The following is a 21859-nucleotide window of genomic DNA, read 5'->3' on the forward strand; positions in this document are numbered from 1 at the left end:
TGGTGTATATATATATATATATACTATATATATATATATATATATTGATTGTTGATTAGTTTAGTTGTTTTAAGGGTATCTTGTCTAAATATCAATAAGCACGTATAGGGGTGGTGGGATCGTTGAGGTTGGGTTTTCGCGAGGGCACAACCAGCGGGTGGGGCTGGTTGCAATGGCCACTCGCGGAAGTTTGGGAGTTTGAAAAACTTAGTCGGCGACATGGAGTAAAGATTCCTGCTGCGGCCGGGTGTTCAGTGGAAGAATGTAGCTTGGCAGTGGGTGCTATCATTGGGTGTGATAGTATTAAATCAGCCTCAAGGATGAATAGCGCTGTAGTGATATTCTTAGATTCCATTGAAAAGGTGAATACGATAGTTGAGAGTGGTGTTGTGTTGCGGGAGACACAGACAACCGGTATTTCCGCTTATGAATCCGGCAAAGAAAGTTATACTTTCTAACGTGCCACCATTTGTTAGAGATGAAGTGTTGGAGCGAGAGTTATCTCGTCATGGTCAAATTGTATCAACAATAAAGAAGGTTCTTTTTGGATGCAAATCTCCGTTGCTGAAACATGTCGTGTCTCATAGGAGACAAGTGCATATGATTTTAAAAAAGGACACTGATGAACTGAATTTAGCATTCAGTTTTTAAGATTGATGGATTTGATTATGTCTTCTACGCTTCTACTGAATCAATGAAATGCTTTGGCTGTGGAAGAGAGGGGCATTTGGTGCGTAATTGTCCCGAGAATGAGCACGCAGAGCCCGGTAGCAGCTCTAGTGGTGGTGCAGCTAACGCACCACCGCGAAGGGAATGAACATGCTAAGGGTGCAGGGGAAGGGAGAAGGTGGGCAGATGTGGTAGGAAAAGTAGGAGAGGAAGGCATTGTGGATACGGGGGCAATTGTGGTAGATCAGAACAAAGAGGGAGAGGGAAACAGTCGGTGAGATTGCGACTGCCGTCGCTGAGGTGGTGCTGGAAAATGGAATTGGAGGTCAAGAGGAGATTGAAATAATGGAAAAGGAAGCAGCTGTTTTCAAAGTACCGAGGAGTAAGAGGAAGAATGTAAGGAGTGGTGAAGGGTCTAATTCCAAGAGGAAGGTAGAGATTCATAATTCACTTGAAGATAAACAGGTTGTAGAGATGGTGGAGTTTTCTTCTGGGGAGGATAGCGAGAGTGAGTCATCTGACGCGTCACAAGAAAATAGTGAGATAAATGGGGTGGAAGGGAGGTATGGGATTGAGAAGGTACGTCAATTTCTGAAGTTGACAAAAGGGAAGAAATATATGCAGGATTACAATGTAACAGATTTTTTTCCTGAAAGTAAATTGTTTATTGAATCAGCAAAGTTTCTGATGTCAAAAATAACAGGGGGAGGTTTGACAAGCCCTGAAATTGCTAGACTCAAGAACAGTGGTCACGAGAGTGATAAGTGATGTAAATTCTAAAGAAAATGAAAGAGTTCAATCGCAGCTTTAAGTATGTAAAGAGATGTGGTTTCTGGGTCTTCCTCTGTATTTTTTTTCATCCATGAGCAGTTTTAAGATTTCTTCTTTAAACGTAAATGGGGCAAGAGACGTTAAAAAAAGAGCCATAGTGTATGAGTTAATTAGGGGAAAGGGAAGTGACATAATTTTTCTACAAGAAACGCATAGTAATTTGGAAAAATGAAGTTATGTGGCAACAGGAGTGGGGGGGGGGGACAGTGGTAGGTGTGTAGTCATAAAAACTCAAAAAGTGGGGGTGTGGCCATCTTGTTCTCAAAAAAGGGTTTTTGCCCTTTGTCATATGAGGTTGAAGAGGTAGTTGAGGGGAGGTTATTAAAAGTTAGAGTAAGGTATGAAAACATCACTATGTGTCTGATAAATGTATATGCCCCAGTGGTGGCAGTTGAGAGGGTATGCTTTTTAGAGACATTATCAAATACCATTGAGAAATGTAACAATGAAGATTATTTATTTATTTATTATTGCTGGGGATTTTAACTGCACAGTCAGTGATTTAGATAGAAATCACAAAGAACCCTCATATAGCCTCAAGGACTTTTTTAAAACGTCTTCATTGTAACAAATGAACTGCTGTGATATTAGGCGGAGTCAACATGGAGGCACAAGGCAGTATACCTGGGTGCATGTGAGAGAGAACACCATCTCTATGGCCAGGTTAGATAGGTTTTATTGTTTTGAGCATCAATCTCAGGTCTGTAAATCAAGTGTGATAACCCCAGTGGGATTGTCTGATCATTGTTTAGTAACAGAGGTGGTGTTCATTAACGATGTAAAACCTAAAAGCGCATACTGGCATTTTAACATAACTTTATTGAGTGATGCTCACTTCAGGAAATGTTTTAGTTTTTTCTGGGAGAGGTGGAGGTCTCAAAAGGCCAGTTTTGTATCCCTTCAACAGTGGTGGGATATAGGGAAAATCCAGATTCAACAATTCTGTAAGCAATACACGAGGAATGTCACCAAGGATATCACCAGATCAATGAAAGCCCTAGAAGACTGAAATAGTGGAACTCATGACGTTGGTCGAGACCACAGGAGATCGAGGCCACACTCAGGCCCTCAAGAGGAAAAAAGCTGCATTGGCAGACCTGCTGGGTATCAGAGCACAGGGGGCATTGGTGAGAAGTAAGTTTCAGGGAATCTCTGAAATGGATGCCTCATCCACATTTGTCTTTGGTTTAGAGAAAGAGAATGGACAAAGAAAAATTATTCATTGTCTCAAATCAGCTGTTGGACAAGAGCTCACTAGACCTAGTGAAATTAGAAAGAGGGCAGTAGAGTTCTATGCTGAGCTCTACAAGTGTGAGTACAAAGAGGATAAAAAAGTGACACAGCAGTTCCTTGATGGACTCCCACAGGTGGCTGCAGAAGCTCAGGTTGAGCTTGAGCAACCATTGTCTTTGCAGGAGTTATACACTGCATTAAAAGGCATGGAAAATGGAAGGGCACCAGGCATTGATGGGCTTCCCGTTGATTTTTTTTAAGTCTTTTTGGGCTATGTTGGCGAGAGGATTGGCTAGCAGTAGTTAATGATAGTTTAACCAGAGGGTTACTACCAATAAGCTGCAGAAGGGCTGTCCTCACCCTACTGCCCAAAAAGGGTGACCCTAGGGAGGTGAAGAACTGGAGGCCGGTGGCTTTATTGTGCACTGATTATAAGATCCTGTCAAAGGCTTTGTCCAACAGGTTGAGGGAGGTGATGGGGCAAATCATACATACGGACCAGTCCTACTGTGTTCCTGGCAGGCAGATAGGGGATAACATTTCTCTGATTCGTGATTTTTTGGACTGACGTCTAGGGCTATAGGGTTGGATGCTGGTCTAATTTCAATTGATCAGGAAAAGGCATTTGACCGAGTTGAACATCAATATTTATGGCACACTTTGGAGGCGTTTGGGTTCAGCTCTGGTTTTATTGCCATGATAGAGGTGATATATGGTGACATTGAAAGTGTATTGAAAGTTAACGGTGGTTTGAGTGCTCCTTTTAAAGTGTGTAGAGGTATTAGGCAGGGATGTTCTTTGTCGGGAATGTTATATGCCATTGCTATAGAGCCACTACTTAAATAGCATTAGAAGTCGCATTGAGGGGGTGTACCTTTCAAGGGATATTCCTCCTATTCGTCTCTCAGCCTATGCTGATGATGTAGTTGTTTTAGTGAAAAATCAAGCGGAGGTGGATAGTTTGAGTCTAATGGTTTATCGTTTTAGGGGAATATCCTCTGCAAAGGTAAATTGGGAAAAGAGTTGTGCTTTACAGATTGGAGAATGGTCTGGAGGGGATCATGGCTTTGCCAGGGGGGGCTGGAATGGTGTAAGGGAGGTTTTAAGTATCTTGGAGTGTACCTGAGAGATGAGGGGACTATGGAAAAAATTTGGATTGGGGTGGTTGAAATGGTGGAAGGGAGGATAAGGAAATGGCGTTGGTTGCTATCTCGTATGTCATATAGGGGGCGCACTATTATAGTTAACAATGTGATTGCCTCTGCACTGTGGCATCGGTTGTCAGTTTTAGAACCACCATCTGGCCTTCTGGCTAAGATACAGCCAATAATTGTGCGATTTCTTTTGGGATAAATATCACTGGGTTCCACAAAGTCTTTTGTATTTGTCAAAAGAGGAGGGGGGACAAGGTCTTGTACATCTTGTTAGTAGGGCTGCTGCTTTCCGGTTGCAGTTTATTCAAAGGTTGCTTTATGGACCGGAAAATGTGGTTTGGAGAGGGGTGGCAGGTCTTGTATTACAGCAGGTTAGAGGATTAGGTTTAAAGAAAGCTTTATTTTTGGTTGATAGTAGCCAGATTTCTAGGGAGGGAATACCTCCGTTTTACAGAGAGGCCTTCTTAGGGTGTGGAGCATAATGAAGGTGTCCAGACGAACTTCAGCGGAGTCAGTGCATTGGCTGTTGGAGGAACCTCTGGTGTATGGGGCAAGACTTGATTGCACAACTGCAGCTGTTCCACATTTTTCCAAGATTCTGGTGAAGGGCAAAATCATCACCTTAAAACAGTTAATGGCCATGGCTGGGCCCGCCTTAATGGATGGAAGACGGGTGGCTGAACATTTGGGGGTGAGGTCAGAAAGGATGGTAGGACAACTGCTGGGAAGCTGCAGGAAGGCTTTGTCAGCAGAAGAGTGGGATATGCTTCATAGCCACAAGAAGAAGGTACAAGATGAAGACGTCTCATTTCCAAGACTAGGGATTACACCAAATATCCCAGAGTCAGAAAGAAAGGCGATATTACTGGATTTGAGAGGGTTGGAAGAGGTGGGTTTGGATGAGGTGAATGGGAAAGACTTATATAGGGGGTGTGTCAAGGTGTTGAATAAAGATAAATTGAAAACTAGAAAAGACACTCCATGGAGGGTAAAATTGGGCATTGATGACAAGGTAAAGCCAGCATGGAGAGCACTGTACAAGCCACCGTTACAAAAGGGTACTGGTGATATGCAATGGAGGGTTTTGCATGGCATTATTGCAGTTAATGCTTTTGTATCTGTTATTAATTCAGATGTTGGAGATGGATGTCCTTTTTGTAATATAAGAGAAACCATTTTTCACTGTTTTATGGAGTGTGAGAGGATAAAACCTCTCTTGGAAATGCTTGGAGTCTTTGTTTAAAGCTGTAGGGGAGAGGTTCAATAACACTGTTTTTATTTTGGGGTTTCAATATAGAAAGCAACAGAAAAGAAAATGTCAACTGTTAAATTTTATTTTGGGACAAGCAAAGATGTCAAATTTTCTGAGTAGGAAACATAAGATAGAAATGGGATATGGGCAGGATGTAAGATGTGTTTTTAAAGGATTAGTGAAAATAAGAATAAAAGTGGATTTTGAGTTCTACTCAGCTGTAAAAGATCTCCCATTGTTTGAGGAGAAGTGGGCATACGAAGGAGCGCTTTGTTTTGTAGAGGAGGGGAAACTATTTTTTGTTGGAGAAATAAGTTGAATGTATATGTTCTTTTAGTTTTTTTATTTTATTGTTATTTTAGTATTTTTTATGTATTTTTTTCTTTTTTTAGGAATTACATTTGGTGTTTCATTTCTGAAAAGACAGTATGTCATTATTTATGTTAACACTTGCTGAGAGATTTCAAACCCATGACTAGAGAGAGATCATGTTTAATTTTTATTCAGGACTGTCAACAATGTTTTTATTTAACACTTTTATGAAGCATAAAATGTACTTCTCTCTAGGCTACTTCCACTCACGCTTCAATCAACACTGCAAATGCAATGAGCCAAGTGTATCGATAGGGCCTGCATTTTTCTTAGGCCTAATAGCAGCTCGTGTTTGTCTTTTCTAATATGGAGGAGTATTTTGTCTGGTCATAATAACAACAAGAATGTGTGCATGAGGCAGAAATATTGCGTTGTGACTTTTATTATCAGATGGAAGACTGTGTCTGACTGTGTCCCCTCTCTGGCCAGTCTAAGAGGACGGAGAGAGTGGGTGGTGGATGGTAACCTTTGATGATCTTCATCAGATGACAACCCTAGGACATTATGTTATACAATACATGCATGTTTTGTTCAATCAAGTTCATATTTATATCAAAAACCAGCTTTTTACATTAGCATGTGACATTCAGAACTAGCATACCCACCGCAAACTTCCGGTGAATTTACTAAATTACTCACGATAAACGTTCACAAAAAACATAACAATTATTTTAAGAATTATAGATACAGAACTCCTTTATGCAATCGCTATGTCCGATTTTAAAATAGCTTTTCGGCAAAAGCACATTTTGCAATATTCTGAGTAGATAGCCCAGCCATCACGGGCTAGCTAATTTGACACCCACCAAGTTTGACACCCACCACATTTACGAGTGTGGTCTCATTACTATGATGGTGTCTAAAACCAGACTTGAGCATTTCATATACACTATTGTATTCAGGAAGGCAGTGAGTTGCTGACAAAGAGCTTTTTCAAAAACATTTGAGAGGAATGGGAGTTTTGATATAGGCCAATATTTTTTATTTAATTTTCCAGGTCAAGGTTTTTTTTTTTTTGCGAGACACTTTTTGTGTTCCACATAGGAGGTCCAGGCACAGGAACTACCTCTTTCAGAAGTTTAGATGGAGTAATGTCCAGTAGACAGCTGGAAAGTTTAGAGGCCATGACTATTTTCGTGAATGTGTCGAGAGATACACGGTTAACAAGTTTGAGTGTCTCCGTTGATCCGAGGTCCTGGCAGTTTTGTGCGGACTCAGGACAACTGAGTTTTGGAGAAATACGCACAATCCAACATGAGTTTGTAATTTGTTTTCATGATAATGAATTAATCACTGCTGAAGTGAAGGCCATCCTCAATTGGGGAATGCTACTTTTTAGTTAGCAGCAATTAGGTCCACAATTTTGGATTCTTTTTATTCTCCTCAATCAGGTTGGAAAAGTAGTTAATCTAGCAGCAATTAAAGCTTTTCAATATTGCATGATACCGTCGTTCCAAGCTAGTCGGAAGAGTTCAGGGCTCTAGTATTTGCTCTATACCAGGGAGCTAGTTTCTCGTGACAGTTTTTTGTTTGTTTTTAGCAGTGCGACTGCATCTAGGGGATTACGCAAGGTTACGTTTAGATCCTCGGTTAGGTGCTTAACTGATTTTTGTACTCCGATGTCCTTGGGTAGGTGGAGGGAGTCTGGAAGGGCATCAACACATCTTTGGCCTGTCCGAGAATTTATTGCACAGCTTTTGATAATCCTTGGTTGGTGTCTAAGCAAATTATTTGTTGCGATTGCAAACGTAATACAATGGTGTTTCGATTGTCCAGGATTATGAGGAAAAACATTTAGGTTCACAATATCTATTCCAAAAAACAAAACTACATCCAGGGTATGATTGTGGCAATGCATAGGTCCTGAGACATGTTGGACAACACACACTGAGTCGATGATGTCTCCAAAGCATTTTGGAGTCTGTGGACTTTTCCATGTGAATATTGAAGTAACCAAAAATGTGTGTATTATCTGCCATGACTATGAGGTCTGATAGGAATTCAGGGAACTCTGTGAGGAATGCTGTATATGGCCCAGGAGGCATTTAAACAGTAGCAATAAAAAGTGATTATTGTTGTTGATATGATATTCATACAATGTTTAAATTAGGTTGCACCAGACATTAGCTTACTGTTGTAAGATTGAAAAAAGTATGTTTTATGACATTCATAGCATGTTTGTTTTAGGTTTAACATAATATTCAGTTGATGTTCACACAATATACATTTTACCTTGTCTTTGAGGTCCTCAGAACATTTCAAGAACATTTAGAAAATGTTATATTTAAGTTTTACCTAATAATACTATAACATTCTCAGCATGCAAATGTGTAGCTCCATAAAGCATAATAAAGCAGATTGGAATGCATCCCCAATATGTTTCTCTCCAGTTGTAATGGCAATTCACATTTGAGGACTGTATTGTAGGCGATATAGAATCACATGGCATTTAATTTCATCCAGAGGACATTTGAACAGCATTTAATCATACAAACACAACCATATTTTTTGTACTTCATATGTTTACAATATGCAATGTTCGATTCCCTAGCCAGATCATTAAACCTCTGCAACGCCAGGGGATAGCTGTGGCCTTGTGAGACACTGAACAGTTATTCAAATGTTCCCATCCTCTTCATATGCTGTGTACTTGTATCACTGTATTTTAGGATTTTCTTTCTTCATCACGTGTTGAAAGTCTTATAAAATGTGACTTTGAAATTGAGAAAAGAACAAAAAAATTAAAAACGTATTTAGTTTGACGACGCTGAGTCTGTATTTAAGAAGCGTAAGAATTCACAAGAATATAAGTTATTTAAAGGAAGCTCTATCCAACAATTTCTATGCAACACATTTCAGAAGACTTTCATCACTTGACGAAGAAAGAAATACAGTACACAGCATATGAAAAGGATGGGAACACTTTAATAACTTCTATGGGCTACGTGGGACGCTAGTGTCCCACCAGCGGGACACAGCCAGTGAAATATCAGGGCGGCAAATTCAAAAACAACAAAATGTCATAATTCAACTTTCTCAAACATATAACTATTTTACACCATTTTAAGGATACACTTCTCCTTGATGTAACCACATTGTCCAATTTCAAAAAGGCTTTACAGTGAAAGCAAAATATTAGATTATGTTAGGAGAGTACATAGACAAAAATAATCACACAGCCATTTTCCAAGCAAGGACATGTGTCAATAAAACCCAAAACACAGCTAAATGAAGCACTAACCTTTGACAATCTTCATCAGATGACACTCCTAGGACATTATGTTACACAATACATGTATGTTTTGTTCGATAAAGTTCATATTTATATCCAAAAACAGCATTTTACATTGGCGCGTGATGTTCAGAAAATGTATTCCCACCAAAACGTCCGGTAAATGTGCACATCAATTTACAAAAATACTCATCATAAACGTTGACAAAATATATAACAATTATTTAAAGAATTATAGATAGATTACTCCTGGATGCAACCGCTGTGTCAGATTTTAAAATAGCTTTACAGAGAAAAACATTTTTCAATATTCTGAATACATAGCTCAGCCATCACAGCGAGCTATACAGACACCCGCCAAGTTCGGGGCAACCTAAACTCAGAATTAGTATTAGAAATATTCTCTTACCTTTGCTGATCTTCGTCAGAATACACTCCCAGGACTGCTACTTCCACAAGAAATGTTGTTTTTGTTCGAAATAATACATATTTATGTCCAAATACCTCCGTTTTGTTTGTGCGTTCAGAGCACTATCCAAAGGCATAATGCGCGAGCGAGGTACCAGAGATGAAAAGTAAAAATGTTCCATTACCGTACTTAGAAGCATGTCAAACGCTGTTTAAAATCAATCTTTATGGTATTTTTAAAGTTAACCTCTTACATCTAGACGTTCCGCTAGCGGAACACCTGCTCCATTATCCAATGATGGGCGTGGCGCGAAATACAAACTCCTCTAAAATACAAAAACTTCAATTTTTCAAACATATGACTATTTCACAGCATTTTAAAGATAAGACTCTCCTTTATCTAACCACACTGTCCGATTTCAAAAAGGCTTTACAACGAAAGCAAAACATTAGATTATGTCAGCAGAGTACCAAGCCAGAAATAATCAGACACCCATTTTTCAAGCTAGCATATAATGTCACAAAAACCTAGAAGACAGCTAAATGCAACACTAACCTTTGATGATCTTCATCAGATGACAACCCTAGGACATTATGTTATACAATACATGCATGTTTTGTTCAATCAAGTTCATATTTATATCAAAAACCAGCTTTTTACATTAGCATGTGACGTTCAGAACTAGCAAACTTCCGGGGAATTCGCTAACATTTTACTAAATTACTCACGATAAACGTTCACAAAAAGCATAACAATTATTTTAAGAATTATAGATACAGACCTCCTCTATGCACTCGATATGTCCGATTTTAAAATAGCTTTTTGGTGAAAGCACATTTTGCAATATTCTAAGTACATAGCCCAGGCATCACGGGCTAGCTATTTAGACACCCGGCAAGTTTAGCACTCACCAATATCAGCTTTACTATTATAAAAGTTTCATTACCTTTTGTTGTCTTCGTCAGAATGCACTCCCAGGACTGCTACTTCAATAACAAATGTTGGTTTGGTCCAAAATAATCCATCGTTATATCCGAATAGCGGCGTTTTGTTCGTGCGTCCAGACACTATCTGAAATGGTAAATCAGGGTCGCGCGCGTGGCGCAATTCGTGACAAAAAAAATCGAAATATTCCATTACCGTACTTCGAAGCATGTCAACCGCTGTTTAACCTCTCTAGGCTAGGCGGGACGAATTCGTCCCACCTACGTAACAGCCACTGCTATCCTGTGGCGCGATTTTCAAAACCTTAAAAATCCTATTACTTCAATTTCTCAAACATATGACTATTTTACAGCCATTTAAAGACAAGACTCTTGTTAATCTAACCACACTGTCCGATTTCAAAAAGGCTTTACAACGAAAGCAAAACATTAGATTATGTCAGCAGAGTACCAAGCCAGAAATAATCAGACACCCATTTTTCAAGCCAGCATATAATGTCACCAAAACCCAGAAGACAGCTAAATGCAGCACTCACCTTTGATGATCTTCATCAGATGACAACCCTAGGACATTATGTTATACAATACATGCATGTTTTGTTCAATCAAGTTCATATTTATATCAAAAAACAGCTTTTTACATTAGCATGTGACGTTCAGAACTAGCATACCCCCCGCAAACTTACGGGGAATTCGCTAACATTTTACTAAATTACTCACGATAAACGTTCACAAAAAGCATAACAATTATTTTAAGAATTATAGATACAGACCTCCTCTATGCACTCGATATGTCCGATTTTAAAATAGCTTTTTGGTGAAAGCACATTTTGCAATATTCTAAGTACATAGCCCAGGCATCACGGGCTCGCTATTTAGACACCCGGCAAGTTTAGCACTCACCATAATCATATTTACTATTATAAAAGTTTGATTACCTTTTGTTGTCTTCGTCAGAATGCACACCCAGGACTGCTACTTCAATAACAAATGTTGGTTTGGTCCAAAATAATCCATCGTTATATCCGAATAGCGGCGTTTTGTTCGTGCGTTCCAGACACTATCCGAAATAGTAAAGAAGTGTCACGCGCATGGCGCAATTCGTGACAATAAAATTCGAAGTATTCCATTACCGTACTTCGAAGCATGTCAACCGCTGTTTAAAATCAATTTTTTTCTGTGAGTATAACAGAACTCAAATGGCAGGTCAAAACCTGAGAGATTCCTTTACAGGAAGTGGCCTGTCTGACCATTTCTGGAACTTCTTTGCCATCTCTATCATTTACTAAGGATCTCTGCTCTAACGTGACACTTCCCACGTCTTCCATAGGCTCTCATAGCCCGGGAAAAAAGAGAATGTCGTCATTCCAGCCCCAGGCTGAAACACATTATCGCCTTTCTCAAGTGGCCCATCAAGAGACACTAGGTTAATCTAACCACGTTTTACGATTTCAAAAAGGTTTTACGGCGAAAGCATAAATTTAGAGTATGTTAGGACAGTACATTTACAAGAGTTGTGTGTAATGTTTTGTCAAGTCAAAGACAGGGTCACCAAAACCATAAAACCAGCTAAAATGATGCACTAACCTTTTACAATCTCCATCAGATGACACTCCTAGGACATTATGTTAGACAATGCATGCATTTTTAGTTCTATCAAGTTCATATTTATATCCAAAAACAGCGTTTTACTATGGCATTGATGTTGAGGAAATCGTTTCCCTCCAATAACCGGCAGTCAAGTCAACACCACAAATTAAATAATTAAAATTAGAAAACATTGGTAAAATATTATATTGTCATTTAAAGAATTATAGATTTACATCTCTTGAACGCAATCAACTTGCCAGATTTAAAAATAACCTTACTGGGAAATCACACTTTGCAATAATCTGAGCACTGCGCCCAGAAAAATACGCGTTGCGATACAGACTAGACGTCATGTTGGGGAGATCTAAAATCGAAAATACTATGTAAATAATCCATTACCTTTGATTCTCTTCATCAGATGTCACTTCCAGGTATCACAGGTCCATAACGAATGTAGTTTTGTTCAAAAAAGCTCATCATTTATGTCCAAAAATCTCCGTCTCGTTAGCACATGATGTAAGCCAGCCGGACTTCTCGTCATGAACGAGGGGAAAAAATATATTTCCGTTCGTTCAAACATGTCAAACGTTGTATAGCATAAATCATTAGGGCCTTTTTTAACCAGAACATGAATAATATTCAAGGTGGACGAATGCATACTCTTTTATAACGTATTGGAACGAGGGTACCCAACATGAACTCGCGCGCCAGGTGTCTAATGGGACATCATCGTTCCATGGCTCTTGTTCGGTCAGATCTCCCTCCAGAAAACTCAAAACACTTTGTAAAGGCTGGTGACATCTAGTGGAAGCAATAGGAAAAGCCAAAATATTCCTAAGCCCCTGTGTTTTTCAATGGGATAGGTTTAAAGTCAATACAACACATCAGGTATCCACTTCCTGTCAGAAAATGTCTCAGGGTTTTGCCTGCCAAATGAGTTCTGTTATACTCACAGACACCATTCAAACAGTTTTAGAAACTTTAGAGTGTTTTCTATCCATATATAATAAGTATATGCATATTCTAGTTACTGGGTAGGATTAGTAACCAGATTAAATCGGGTAAATTTTTTTTATCCAGACGTGCAAATGCTGCCCCCTAGACCCAACAGGTTAATGAAGCTGGTGGCCACACCAGATACTGACTGTTACTTTTGATTTTGACCCCCCCTTTGTTCAGGGACACATTATTCAATTTCTGTTAATCACATGTCTGTGGAACTTGTTCAGTTTGTCTCAGTTGTTGAATCTTGTTATGTTCATACAAATATTTACACATGTTAAGTTTGTTGATAATAAACGCAGTTGACAGTGAGAGGACGTTTCTTTTCTTGCTTAGTTTACATGGTTCTTAGCCTTTTGGGGCCTCAGGTGTGTTGTTGCTTTGCTTTTTCCCTTTGGATGTCATTTCCGTTGAAGGGCATTCAGCTGTGTCATCAACAACTGCCACTGATGTAGCAAAGCTGCTTCCTTTGCTCTTTGATTTACTCCATCTGGAGTCTGTTGTGGTCTTCATTTTTGGGCTGTAAACTGGGTTTTTAATATCGTCAAACAATGGTTCTTGCATGACCTTGGCCTGTCTCTCCATAAAAATCACAAATTCACGGAATTTGACTCTATGCTTGCTTCTCTCTAAAACATCAAATGCCGTTGACCTCCATTTCTCTCTTAGTTTGTATGGACGTTTGGATACAATCAGCTTCAAATTGGAGGGAAGGTTGAGCTCTTCCATGTATTCCAGGTCTTGCATAGTGTTGTAACAGCCTCGCAGATAGAGCGCATAGCTATATAGTGCTTTTCCATCCTCAGCCTTAACAGGATTCCAATTCAGAGCCTTTTCCATGAAAGCAGTGGTGACTTTTATTTAATTGCCAAAGTTGCTCCTCCAGCAATCTCTTAGCCTCAGTAAAGCCCATTCGCACATCCATATGAAGACAGCTTCTGACCAGATCCCTAGGCTGACCGGACGTGAATTGCTCGAGGTAGTAGAGCCCGTCCTCACTGCTACTTGTCTTGGCCTCTGTGCCATGCTCAAATGCCTGCATAAAGGACTTGTAATCCAAAGGATTACCCTGAGATGTTGGTATCTTCCTAGCTGGGAGTGTAGCCTGTTTATGTTGTACTATGAGCAGGTCAGCTATTTCATTCTATCTTTGCATGAGAGTGGTTAGGTTGTCACGGTTACCATGGCTTGGTTGACAAGGCCATTGTTGATTGGACCTTTGTGCTGGTAGGGGTGAACCTCTTCCTATTGCTGGTTTCAAAATGTACTCTGGTAGTGGGGTTTTTGGAACCCTTTATGAAATCCACAGGTGATGTTACAGGTGTTGGTTCATCTTCCATAAATGCACTGGGATTTTCCTTCGTCATATAAGCATTCATTCCATCTCCGTTGGCTCCTTCAGAGACTTGTGAATCAATTTGAATGCTCACCAGAACCTTTAATTTAGCATCTGATGCTGCTTTTTTTGCTTTCAGTTCCATTGCCTCCATGACTGACTGCAGTTGAGCCTTCTCCAATTCCAATGCATGCTTTTCCTTTAACATAGCCGCTTGGGCTACAAGGCTTGCTTTCTCTGCCTCAATTTTCAGGTATGCAGAGGAGACTGAGGTAGATGTTCTTGAACCTCTTGATCCTGCCTTTGAAGGTCTCTGTGATGGCACATTCGAAATACTGTCATCTGGGGCAACCATTCCTGGGTCCTGTTGAGTATTTTCCCATGTTTCCACCTCATTCAGAAATTCTGCAAAAACGTTTCCATCTTTGGCTCATACCAATCAATTGTCTCATTTTACTTAAATTCATCAGGTAGCAATATTTGCACCGCTTCATGAGCCTACTTAAATTCAGTGAGGATCAAATCAAATATTTCAACAGCTTCATTCACAATTTCAACATTTCCTTCCTTAAGCAAAGCTTTAATTTCATTCATTTTCTGTGTGCACTATCCAAGTTTGTCTCTACGCATAGAGCTGAGCAACTTTACTTCATCTTTATTTTCTGCCATATCAGTGATTTGGCTTTGACCGTCAGACATTTATTTCTCCTTTTATTAACTATGACACTGTCGTTTTAATACGTTCACACGTTTTGATTCACACAGTTTTTCCTTCCTTTGATTGCGCCTTGCTATTTTATTTCCAAAACGCAACGTAATTCCATTATTTTCATTCACGTATTTAGTATTTTAGTTTCCATTTATAAAACATTAACACCCATCGGCACTTTCATCCTTTTTTTGACCAAACAATTGTATGGATCCGATGAGTTCATTCATAAATTCTCAGTAGTTGCTCATGACTGCAGAATTGTAGGACTTGAAATCCTTCCAGAGAACTGTCCTCCCGATCCAAGTGCGCTTCAGGTGAAGAACAATAATCCAGCATGTGTAGCAGAGCTTTCCTTTGCCTGAGTTTTTGACTGATTTAGTGGCATATTTTCTCTATTCCATCCAATAAATATGACCACTGCTCTGGCGAGAGAGGGGCTATTTTGGACACACACTCACCGCAGGCTTTACTGCACATAGAGATGATGGCAATGTGGCACTTCGGATTGCAAGTTACAAACAAAAGGATGGTTCTTCGTTCAAGCATATAAAACTTAGAGACTTTCTAATATAAAAGATGTGAAAATGAAAATGTTCCTTATAATTCCTCTAATTCTAATAACTTATAAGTGCAATAAATGAAGGCTATTGTCTGCAGTAAATTCAAGTGCGGTCAAAAAACTATACCGCTCCCCCGTCTAACCAAGACTCCTCGTTGGTCCGACTTCCTCCCTAAAAAAAGCTTTCCTCCTCCCATAGCCACCACACCGGCCGCAAGGTGGGTATTCATCTCCAATAATGGCTTCACACTAATAATTCAACTAATAATGCTCTGGTTATTGTACAGAAATTGGCTATTTGGCTCTAACAGATAGAGTCAAGAATATGTTTTGTACAATTCTACAAACTCCTGTAAAAAACATAGGCCTACAACCTATTTTTGTTTCCCTTACTATAAAACATTACAGTGTAATCCATTTTATCAACTTTATTTGTAGATTTGATTAGTAAAAGAGCTATAGTAGTTTATAAAGTCCAGTTACAGCTTCTTTTGACAAAGTTGAAACAGAACATAAAATAATAATATAACCAGCCAGGTGCACCGTTGAAATTATTTGATGTCTTCCTAAAAAAAAGCACCAGTGCATGAACAATTGTGAATTGCATAAATAAATATTTGTGGAAATATATTAATGACAAGATATAAAAACAGTCATTTGTTGATTGTATCAGACACTGTATTGTGTCCATATACTCGTGCATTTACCCATTAATAAATATTGTGTTCTCTTAATGCTTCGGGTCCACAGTTCACACACAGTTTCTGGGCTTTGTGTGAGCAAGCCCCACAAACAAATTCGGTTGTACTACACACAGTTTTCATGGGCCTTGTTTCGTGTGCACCTGCTGCAGGTGTTGCATAAACTCTATGAAGCGATTGTGTGGCATGGTCTCTCTGAAAAAGTCCACACCATACCTATGAGACCAAAATGACTCCACATCCATGCTCTTTCGGCACCATGGACATACAAGAGTGCAATAAATGCTTTGAGTATGTCCATTGACATGTTTCCTTTTCTGTTTGCATCAGCAACAATACAATCTCTGATGTGCTGCAACAGCTGCTTTTCACATAAACTCGTCACTCTTTCCTACCCAAACCGTACCATCCCTACCAGACTCCTGTCTCACCGTGGCAGTTGGGATCACTATCTTGGTTGGCTCTGTTCTGGTTTATCTGAGGCGTTGCTCTGGCATCAGAGGTGGAGGCTCGAAGTCAACAACAGAATCAGATGAAGACTCTTCATCAGCAAGGTTGATTTCCATCTGACTCCAACTCATTTGCAATGCTGCCAGCGCGGTCATTCGTTTGGTTGGGCTTGCCATTGGGAACTACACACATTGTATGTTGTTCTCAGTGTCTGATTTGACTCCCAGACGAGAAAATTAGATCTCATTTCCAGCTTTTCATAATAAAATAATTAGACCGCCCTCAACGGCCACAATTCTTCATTATCATTACACAATTGTTCTAAATTAAATTATCCTTTTCACCCTCATCATTCAGATCAATCAAATTCAATCACCCTCGTCACCCACCTCGTTATTCAGTTCTTTGAAGTCACATGCACCATTATCAGTTTCTATCTGGTTTCTATCGCCCATTCAGAATAGCATATTTTAATTTTAAGTTTATTAATTTACTAGTTATTGCTTAGTAGCCAGAGCAATGCTGCGCACGAGTGGTCATGTGCTGAATGCATGGACAGCAAGGAAATTCTTGGAAAAAGTTACATTTGGAAATAGAGCTGCACCTGTTGAATTTTGAGAGTTATTTCACAAAGATAAGTCTCATAGAAACTGCAAAATATTCTCTTTCTGATACTACAATGTAATCAACATGTTTTACCTGCATGTGACTCTGAAGGAGGATTTGATCAAGAGATGCTCCTTTCCCTGCATCTGTCAATTACAAGATGCGACCATCTCTTCATGTACAATTTGACAACTGATAGGCCTGAGATCACTCATCAGATTATTGTCAATAGAATCTTGTCTATAGGCTAACTGTAATTATGTGTGAAATTAGTTTTGGTATAGTTTAGGTGTACAGTGAGGGGAAAAAAGTATTTGATCCCCTGCTGATTTTGTACGTTTGCCCAGTGACAAAGAAATGATCAATCTATAATTGTAATGGTAGGTTTATTTGAACAGTGAGAGACAGAATAACAACAAAAAAGTCCAGAAAAACGCATGTCAAATATGTTATAAATTGATTTGCATTTTAATGAGGGAAATAAGTATTTGACGCCCTCTCAATCAGAAAGATTTCTGGCTCCCAGGTGTCTAATACAGGTAACGAGCTGAGATTAGGAGCACACTCTTAAAGGGAGTGCTCCTAATCTCAGCTTGTTACCTGTAGAAAAGACACCTGTCCACAGAAGCAATCAATCAGATTCCAAACTCTCCACCATGGCCAAGACCAAAGAGCTCTCCAAGGATGTCAGGGACAAGATTGTAGACCTACACAAGGCTGGAATGGGCTACAAGACCATCGCCAAGCAGCTTGGTGAGAAGGTGACAACAGTTGGTGCGATTATTCGCAAATGGAAGAAACACAAAAGAACTGTCAATCTCCCTCGGCCTGGCGCTCCATGCAAGATCTCACCTCGTGGAGTTGCAATGATCATGAGAACGGTGAGGAATCAGCCCAGAACTACACGGGAGGATCTTGTCAATGATCTCAAGGCAGCTGGAACAATAGTCACCAAGAAAACAATTGGTAACACACTATGCCGTGAAGGACTGAAATCCTGCAGCACCCGCAAGATCGCCCTGCTCAAGAAAGCACATATACATGCCCGTCTGAAGTTTGCCAATGAACATCTGAATGATTCAGAGGACAACTGGGTGAAAGTGTTGTGGTCAGATGAGACCAAAATGGAGCTCTTTGGCATCAACTCAACTCGCCGTGTTTGGAGGAAGAGGAATGCTGCCTATGACCCCAAGATCACCATCCCCACCAACAAACATGGAGGTGCAAACATTATGCTTTGGGGGTGTTTTTCTGCTAAGAGGACAGGACAACTTCACCGCAACAAAGGGATGATGGATGGGGCCATGTACCGTCAAATCTTGGGTGAGAACCTCCTTCCCTCAGCCAGGGCATTGAAAATGGGTCGTTGATGGCTATTCCAGCATGACAATAACCAAAAACACACGGCCAAGGCAACAAAGGAGTGGCTCAAGAAGAAGCACATTAACCTCTTGGGGCTAGGTGGGACGCTAGCGTGCCACCCGTGGTGCACTCCATCAACAGCAGGTGCATTTCAAGAGCGGCAAATTTGAATCCAAATAAATGTCAAAATTCAAATTTTTCAAAAATACAACTATTTTACACCATTTGAAAGATAAACATCTCCTTAACCTGTTAGGGCTAGGGGGCAGCATTGACACGGCTGGATAAAAAACATACCCGATTTAATCTGGTTACCACTCCTACTCAGTAACTAGAATATGCATATACTTATTACATATGGATAGAAAACACCCTAAATTTTCTAAAACTGTTTGAATGGTGTCTGTGAGTATAACAGAACTCAAATGGCAGGTCAAAACCTGAGAGATTCCTTTACAGGAAGTGGCCTGTCTGACCATTTCTGGAACTTCTTTGCCATCTCTATCATTTACTAAGGATCTCTGCTCTAACGTGACACTTCCCACGTCTTCCATAGGCTCTCATAGCCCGGGAAAAAAGAGAATGTCGTCATTCCAGCCCCAGGCTGAAACACATTATCGCCTTTCTCAAGTGGCCCATCAAGAGACACTAGGTTAATCTAACCACGTTTTACGATTTCAAAAAGGTTTTACGGCGAAAGCATAAATTTAGAGTATGTTAGGACAGTACATTTACAAGAGTTGTGTGTAATGTTTTGTCAAGTCAAAGACAGGGTCACCAAAACCATAAAACCAGCTAAAATGATGCACTAACCTTTTACAATCTCCATCAGATGACACTCCTAGGACATTATGTTAGACAATGCATGCATTTTTAGTTCTATCAAGTTCATATTTATATCCAAAAACAGCGTTTTACTATGGCATTGATGTTGAGGAAATCGTTTCCCTCCAATAACCGGCAGTCAAGTCAACACCACAAATTAAATAATTAAAATTAGAAAACATTGGTAAAATATTATATTGTCATTTAAAGAATTATAGATTTACATCTCTTGAACGCAATCAACTTGCCAGATTTAAAAATAACCTTACTGGGAAATCACACTTTGCAATAATCTGAGCACTGCGCCCAGAAAAATACGCGCTGCGATACAGACTAGACGTCATGTTGGGGAGATCTAAAATCGAAAATACTATGTAAATAATCCATTACCTTTGATTCTCTTCATCAGATGTCACTTCCAGGTATCACAGGTCCATAACGAATGTAGTTTTGTTCAAAAAAGCTCATCATTTATGTCCAAAAATCTCCGTCTCGTTAGCACATGATGTAAGCCAGCCGGACTTCTCGTCATGAACGAGGGGAAAAAATATATTTCCGTTCGTTCAAACATGTCAAACGTTGTATAGCATAAATCATTAGGGCCTTTTTTAACCAGAACATGAATAATATTCAAGGTGGACGAATGCATACTCTTTTATAACGTATTGGAACGAGGGTACCCAACATGAACTCGCGCGCCAGGTGTCTAATGGGACATCATCGTTCCATGGCTCTTGTTCGGTCAGATCTCCCTCCAGAAAACTCAAAACACTTTGTAAAGGCTGGTGACATCTAGTGGAAGCAATAGGAAAAGCCAAAATATTCCTAAGCCCCTGTGTTTTTCAATGGGATAGGTTTAAAGTCAATACAACACATCAGGTATCCACTTCCTGTCAGAAAATGTCTCAGGGTTTTGCCTGCCAAATGAGTTCTGTTATACTCACAGACACCATTCAAACAGTTTTAGAAACTTTAGAGTGTTTTCTATCCATATATAATAAGTATATGCATATTCTAGTTACTGGGTAGGATTAGTAACCAGATTAAATCGGGTACATTTTTTTTATCCAGACGTGCAAATGCTGCCCCCTAGACCCAACAGGTTAAGGTCCTGGAGTGGCCTAGCCAGTCTCCAGACCTTAATCCCATAGAAAATCTGTGAAGGGAGCTGAAGGTTCGAGTTGCCAAACATCAGCCTCGAAACCTTAATGACTTGGAGAAAATCTGCAAAGAGGAGTGGGACAAAACCCCTCCTGAGATGTGTGCAAACTTGGTGGCCAACTACAAGAAACGTCTGACCTCTGTGATTGACAACAAGGGTTTTGCCACCAAGTACTAAGTCATGTTTTGCAGAGGGGTCAAATACTTATTTCCCTCATTAAAATGCAAATCAATTTATAACATTTTTGAACTGTGTTTTTCTGGATTTTTGTTGTTGTTATTCTGTCTCTCACTGTTCAAATAAACCTATCATTAAAATTATAGACTGCTAATTTCTTTGTCAGTGGGCAAACGTACAAAATCAGCAGGGGATCAAATACTTTTTTCCCTCACTGTAGTTACAATGGGCCGGTCTGCAGGCTGACCGGCATCGTTTGTTTCCCGCTCATCAACTTGGATAGTAAGGGATAGATTTCGCATTATTCTAATGGCCTACTGCAACACATACAGTACACTATATATACAAAAGAAGGTGGACATCCCTTCAAATTAGTGCGTTCGGCTCTTTCAGCCACACCCATTGCTGACAGGTGTATAAAATTGATCACACAGCCAAGCAAACCCCATAGACAAACATTGGCAGTAGAATGGTCTTACTGAAGATCTCAGTGACTTTCAACGTGGCAACGTCATAGAATGCCACCTTTCCAACAAGTCAGTTCGTCAAATTTGTGCCCTGCTAGAACTGATCCAGTCAACTGTAATTGTTGTTATTGTGAAATGGAAACATTTATGAGTAACAACGGCTCAGCCATGATGTGGTAGGCCACACAAGCTCACAGAACGGGACTGCTGAGTGATGAAGCGCGTTATTTCTATTTCTACTTTGCACTTTCTTCCACTGCAAATCTACCATTCCAGTGTTTTACTTGCTATATTGTATTTAGTTCGCCACCATGGCCTTTTTTTACCTTTACCTCCCTTATCTCACCTCATTTGCTCACATTGTATATAGACTTATTTTTCTTCTGTATTATTGACTGTATGTTTGTTTTTACTCCATGTGTAACTCTGTGTTGTTGTATGTGTCGAACTGCTTTGCTTTATCTTGGCCAGGTCGCAATTATAAATGAGAACTTGTTCTCAATTTGCCTACCTGGTTAAATAAAGGTGAAATATATATATATATTTTTTAAAGTAGTGCGTAAAAATCGTCTGTCCTCGGTTGCAATACTCACAACTGAGTTCCAAACTTCCTCTGGAAGCAACGTCTGCACAAGAATTGTTCGTCGGGAGCTTCATGAAATGGGTTTCCATGGCCGAACAGTCACACACAAGCCCAAAATGACCATGCGCCGGCTGGAGTGGTGTAATGCTAGCCGCCATTGGACTCAGTGGAGCAGTGGAAATACGCTATCTGGAGTGATGAATCACGTTTCACCATCTGGCCGTCCGAAGG

Source organism: Salmo salar, chromosome 10 (assembly GCF_965601325.2).
Source record: "Salmo salar chromosome 10, fSalSal1, whole genome shotgun sequence".
NCBI lineage: Eukaryota > Metazoa > Chordata > Actinopteri > Salmoniformes > Salmonidae > Salmo > Salmo salar.